The following is a 5,928-nucleotide window of genomic DNA, read 5'->3' as shown; positions in this document are numbered from 1 at the left end:
CTCCTACCACTTACTCCCCTCCCTACCACTGACCTGTTTTCTGTTACTGTAGATTAGCCTGCATTTTCTAGAAATGTATATAAATGGAATCATACAGTATACACTCTTTTGTGTTTGGCTTCTTTCATTCAGTATACTTATTTTGAGATCCAATCATATTGTAGTATGATCAATAGTTCATTCTTTTTTATTGCTGAGTAGTATTCTTCCATCATATGAATATATTACAGTTTGTTTGTCCATTCACCTGTTGATGGACATTTAGGTTTGTTTCCAGTTTTTGGCTATTACAAATTAAGCTGCTATGAACATTTGTGGACAAGTCTTTGTATGGACATATGCTTTTCTCTTTCTTGGGTAAATATCTAGTATTGAGGTCTGTTCAACTTTTTAAGAAACGGCCAAACTGTTTTCCGAAGTGGTTGTAACATTTTACATTCTCACCAGCTGTATGAAAGTTCCAGTTCCTGCACAGCCTTGCCAAAACTGGGTATGGTCAGTCTTTTTCAATTTTAGCCACTCTAAAATGTATAATGTGGTATCTCATTGTGATTTTAATTTGCATTTCTTTGATCACTAATGATATTGAATATTTTTTCATGGGCTTATTTGCCATCTGTATATCTTCTTTGGTGAAATGTCTTTAAATTTTTTGCCCTTTTATTTTGTGGGGGTGGGTTGTTTGTTTTCTTGCTATTGAGTTTTGAGAATTTTGGGTACAAGTCCTTCATCAGATATATGATTTACAAATATTTTCTCCTAGTCGGTGACTTGTCTTTTCATTCTCTTAACATTATCTTTTGAGGAACAGAAGTTTTTTGTTTTTGATGAAGCCCAATTTATGAATTCAGCTTTTTATGAGTTTTGTTTTGGTGTCATATCTAAGATATCTTTGCCTAACCTGAGGTCACAAAGGTTTTAGACTTACAGTTATATGACCTAAATGATTACATTTAGGTAAATGACTGAGTTAATTTTTGTATATAGCATGGAGTATGGAATGGAATTTATTTCTTTGCATATGAATGTCCAGTTGTTCCAGCACCATTTGTTGACAAGATTATCCTTGAGTTGTCTTTCCACCTTTGTATAAAATAAATTGTGATGTACACGTGGGTTGCATTGGGATTTTTAAATGCTCCCCTGGTATAAAGGCAAGAGACAGGATTTGGGGTCCAGGTACATTTGGGTTGGAATCCTGGTTTTGTTACTTATCCCAGCATAGCTGACCTAAAAAGTAGAAACAATGATACTGCCCATCTCAGGATGTTTACCGTGATTTTTTTTTTTAATTTTATTTTATTAAATTTATTGGGGTGACAATTGTTAGTAAAATTACATAGATTTCAGGTGTACAATTCTGTATTACATCATCTATAAATCCCATTGTGTGTTCATCACCCAGAGTCAGTTCTCCTTCCATCACCATATATTTGATCCCCCTTACCCTCATCTCCCACCCCCCACCCCCCACCCTGTTTACCGTGATTTACAATGTTCTCTCTGTGTCTTTTCTTTTCTGTTCTTCTTCCAGGCGGAGTGCTAGAACTGGGAAAGCTGGTCCTCAGGATTGTTTTTCCAACCCTGGGGTCTCCAGATCTAGGGCTCTAAAAAGCAAGAAAGGAAGGTGTAATGGGTGCAGTGGTATTCATGAGCTATTTTCAGCCAGAACATCTAACACAAATCAGACGCATGCTTCAGGCAAGGCTGAATAGGCAAATTCCACTTCCAGGTCCCTTTGCTTTCTTCAGTGGACCTTTTGCCACTGTGTAGAGCAGAAGCTCTGCTTAGCCACTCAACATGAGAATAATTTTTTATTACATGATCAATGGAATTTTTTGGATCGGCCATTTTTCAAAACATTGGCCTCATGGAGAAATAATACAGGAGCTCTTAGGTGATGAAAATAATGGAAACCAGTCACTTAGAGAAAGGAAGCACCATGGATCCTTCCCTGTGTTTGTTTTCCATTGTGTGGAAAAAAATGCTCCCTTAAATCATTTTAAAAATTCATTCGTTCATTAATTTAAAAAAAAAGGACAGAAATAATCCCAGAACTAGAAACTCCCAGATTGACGAGGAAGAAATGGACTTCTCCCTCAGAGGGTTCCAAAACAAAAAGGACTCCAAATAAGGACCAGGTCTGCAAGATCCAGGACGAACTGGGAAGGTGTGAATCTGAGCGCTTGCTTCCTGTTGTTTACCATGCTGGTCCTAAGTTTCAGCACATACCATCTCAGTTTATTATGAATCCATGTATAATTAATCAACCTTTAGCTAAAGTCAAGCCACATCCGGGATTGATCAGGGTGAGTTGCAGTTAATCCTCAACCCTGGCTGCTAATGGAAGGAGAATTTCTGGCTGTATCAAATCTTGGGACAGCAGATGACCCAAAAGTATTCCCTATTTGGCTTGTAAAGGTATTCTGGGATGATTCATTTGAATAGTTATTTGACTTTTTAAAAGAGTTTGTTATAAAAATATGATAGACAGTCTAGAAATCTTGAAAAATATAGCAGAATTGAGAGGGAAAGAGAAATCCACCTATATTCTCAAAATCAAAGAGTTACTGTTAACAGTTTTTACCAGACCTTTTATTGTTTCAATTAATTTTTATTATGAAATATTTATACTTAACAAAGATAATTAAGTTGTGTATGTACAGTTTGAAGAACAATACTGTGTAGCCACCACTCAGATTAAGAATTAGAACATTCATCCCCAATATCTTTGAAGTGCCCTGTGAGCCCCTCTACAATCATCCCTGTACTACTTCCCAGAATTAACCACTTTCTAGAATTTTATTTATCATTCTCTTGCTTTTCTTTAAAGTTTAACCTCTTCTGGATGCCTTCCTAGACAATATATTGTGTAGTTTTGTATATTTGGACTTATATAAATAGAACCATAATGTGTATATTCAGTCTGGTGTGTGTGTGTGTGTGTGTGTGTGTGTGTGTGTGTGTGTGTGTGTGTTTTATCAGCATTGTGAAATTCACCCATGTTGGTACAACATGTTGCTGAAGTTAATTCATTGTCACTGCTCACTAGTATTCCATTGCATGACTGTATTTGGCTTTATTTATCCATTCCCCTGTCAATGGATATTAGTAGGGTTTTTAGGTTTTGTGATTATAAGCAACGCTGCTGTGAACATTCTGTACATGTCTCTGGGTATCCATGTACAAGAGTTTCTAGTAAGGTGATGTCCAGTCTTTGATGCACATGTAGTTGTTGTTTTTTTAAAGATGGTTCCAATCATACGAACTGTATGAGCACAAAGACTTTTTATTTTACAGACTCAATTTTGTGACGTGCATTTGTTTGGTAAACTTCCCCCAAGTTTTTCTAAACCCTTTTGAACACAATTTTTAATGATTACATAATATTTTAGCAGGTACCTATGTTAAAAGTTACTTGAGGGGCGGCCGGTTAGCTCAGTTGGTTAGAGTGTGGCACTCTTAACAGCCAGTGGGATCCCGACATGGGCCACTAGATTGAAATAACTATTTGACTTGGAGCTGATGGGTCCTGGAAAAATACACTTAAAGTAAATAAAAAAGTGAAAAAAAATGTTAAAAAAAGTTACTTGAAGAGTCCCCTATTTTGAAACATTTATATCGCTAACAGGTTTTTTTAATTGATAGTGATAATTAACACATTTGTTCATTAAGTTTCCTTTTTTAGATTTTGAAAAAGATCTTTGTTTGTGTTTTTGGACTTCCAGGGCTACCACCCTGGAGTGTTCGGTGCCCAGCCACGGTCAACCCCACTGTGCTCTTCAGCATTACTGAGGACGCTGAGACTTTACACCATGTCTCCTTTGAACTGTTTGCAGACAAAGTTCCAAAGACAGCAGAAAACTTTCATACTCTGAGCACTGGGGAGGAAAGATTTGGTTATAAAGCTCCTGTTTTCACAGAATGATTCCGGGGTTGATGTGGCAGGGTGGTGACTTCAAACGCCATACTGGCACGGGCGGCAAGTCCATCTATGGGGAGAAATTTGATGATGAGAATTTCATCCTGAAGCATACGGGTCCTGGCATCTTGTCCATGGCAAATGCTGGACCCAACACAAATGGGTCCCAGTTTTTCATGTGCACTGCCAAGACTGAGAGGTTGGATGGCAAGCACGTGGTCTTCCGCAAGGTGAAAGAGGGCATGAATATTGTGGAAGCCATGGGGAGCTTTGGGTCCAGGAATGGCAGGATGAGCAAGAAGATCACCATTGCTGACTGTGGACAACAAATTTGATTTGTTTTTATCTTAACCATCAGACCATTTCCTTCTGTAGCTCGGGAGAGCACCCCTCACCCCCATCTGCTCCGAACACCCTATAATCTTGGTGCGCTCGCTGCAGTTCATTGGGTTCTGGATTTTCCTTGTTCCTCTCCAAGTCTAGCTGGGTTGCAGAGTTAAGATTATGATTATGAAATAAAAGCTAAACAACAACAACAAAATATTCTTTTGCCTTTTAAAAAACTTTTATTTATTTTAAGTGTGTTTTTCCAGGACCCATCAGCTCCAACTCAAGTAGTTGTTTCAATCTAGTTGTGGAGGGCGCAGCTCACACTGGCCAATGCAGGGATCGAACCCCGGCCACCCTGGTGTTACGAGCATCGCGCTCTAACCAACTGAGCTAACTGGCTGCCCCCTCTTTTGCCTTTTTTAATTGTGGAAAAATATACACAACAAAATTTACAAGTTTAACCATTTTTAAGTGTAAAATTCAGTGGCAAGGAGTACATTTATTTACTTGTGCAATAATTATACTATTCATCTCAAGAACTTTCTCATCCTATCAAGTTGAAATTCTGTACCCGTTAAACACTAACTCCCCACCTCACCTCCCAAGCCCTGGTAACCACCATTGCACTTCCTGTCCCTATGAATTTGACTATTCTAAGTACCTCATATAAGTAGAATCATATATTTCTCCTTTTGTGTCTGGCTTATTTTACTTAGAAGAATATTTTCAAGGTTCATCTATTGTAGCAGCTATCAGAATATCACTCCTTTTATGGCTGAATGAAATATTTTATATACTGGATTTTCGGTAGAAAAGTTACTCAAAAGTGCAACTTCTAAATCAAGTACCAATTCTTAAAGTTTTTGTTGCCTTAAAGATATTCTCCCACACAGCCATATGAAATGTTTTATTTCACTATATTCTTATGAGTATTATAAATTAAAAATAAAAAACCCACTTTGCTATTTTTATGACCTGCTTGATTTTTGTTTTAATGTAGCCTGTTATAAAAGTTGTTATGCCTTTCCCTTGAGTGTGTATAGCTGTATTGATACCTAGAATATTCAATAAACTTCTCCTGTGGGCGAGTGGCTGTACTAGACTTCCTGGGAATCACTGAGATGGAAGGCTATCTTGGGGTGACATTTTTGCTTTGGATGGCATACAAAATTACAAATTTTTACATAGTTAATGGGGTGATAACTACATTCGCAGAAAAAAAGACCCTAGCAGAGCTCTTGGCAGGAGGTGCATGTGGGCTGTTCTTGAGGTTGTCATTCTGGCTGTGGGGCATTAAGTGAGAATAAAATGGCAAAGGGCTGTGACAACTAACTCTGATGGTTGTTGTCGACTGCCTGAAACCCTAGGCTGAGAAGAATGACAAGGCTATATGACCAGACAGGGGGGAAGAGAACGCTCACCAGTGGTCATTGGGCACAGGACTAGGGAGCCACAAGCCCAGAGATAACCTTTGGTTGCTATTTTTTTTTTAATTAAAATATCGCCAACATACAGTATTCTTTTTGGGTGTACAATATAGTTTTTCAATATTTATGTACCAAAAAAATTATATACCTAATAAAGTTATCACCACAATAAGTTTAGCAATAATTTTTCACCATACAAAGTTATTTCCATATTATTTACTAAATTCCCTGTGCTGCACATTTAATCCC

At 37.7% G+C, this 5,928-nt stretch overlaps 1 pseudogene; it reads left to right on the top strand.

The window, feature by feature from the left end:
* The first annotated feature begins 3,939 nt into the window (after positions 1 to 3,939).
* Positions 3,940 to 4,257, top strand: LOC109451945 (peptidyl-prolyl cis-trans isomerase A pseudogene; annotated as a pseudogene).
* The last annotated feature ends 1,671 nt before the right edge of the window (positions 4,258 to 5,928 follow it).

This window comes from Rhinolophus sinicus, chromosome 12 (genome assembly GCF_057876585.1).
Source record: "Rhinolophus sinicus isolate RSI-liver-muscle chromosome 12, RSI-T2T, whole genome shotgun sequence".
Taxonomy (NCBI): domain Eukaryota; kingdom Metazoa; phylum Chordata; class Mammalia; order Chiroptera; family Rhinolophidae; genus Rhinolophus; species Rhinolophus sinicus.
This window is presented reverse-complemented; position numbering and strand designations above follow the sequence as displayed.